Raw genomic sequence first — 727 nt, 5'->3', positions numbered from 1 at the left:
CCCGACGGTACCATTTTTTGCCATTCACGGGACGGGCCATTTGGACACGAAGACTTGATTGTACACAGTTATGATCAATATATGAATTGTTGGCCATCCGAATACGAAGAATAATATGATAGAACCATGTCTGTCCGATGTCCGCTACCCGAGTTATTCCCGCCCGAAGGAAATTCTTCGGGACTTCTGGCCGGCGAACGGGTCCAAGGCCTGACTTTATTTTTCAATATGAGGATCATATATGGATGGCCTACAAGTGGAAAGTGTCAAACTTGCCCGCCGGTCAACCGTTGGCCACTTATCGGGAATCAAACATGTCATGTTTTTGAAGGTACCAAAAGTGCACATCTCAACTTGTGCCTTACTAAGAAAAAAGTATATATATGGAGAGTAGTACTCATTTGTATGCTCTCCATACGTTACTATTCAATCGGTGGATAGTGACGGGCAAATCCCGACCGGAGTCAATCGGTGACTTCTCGGTTCGGGTGCCGGGTAGTTGAGTGGCCGGAGGTCACGTGACCATTACGACCGTCGGAACTTCAAAATGGCGGCGGTGTTAGTCATCCAAGATGGCCGACACCGTTAGTCCGTTTTTTAGTCGCTGACAGTCCGGTTACGAGACCTCCGGCCGTCCTTCTACCCGGCGGGGAAGGTAGTCCCTTCCCCCCCCTTGGATTATAGGCGAGAGCATCACAATGGTTAATTTTTAAATGCGCGCCTTAGC

Source organism: Oppia nitens, unplaced genomic scaffold, assembly GCF_028296485.1.
Source record: "Oppia nitens isolate AA-2021 unplaced genomic scaffold, nextdenovo-longstitch-racon4-pilon3 scaffold60_pilon_pilon_pilon, whole genome shotgun sequence".
Lineage (NCBI taxonomy): Eukaryota > Metazoa > Arthropoda > Arachnida > Sarcoptiformes > Oppiidae > Oppia > Oppia nitens.
The sequence above is the reverse complement of the archived record's forward strand: the minus strand, read 5'-3'. Positions refer to the sequence as shown.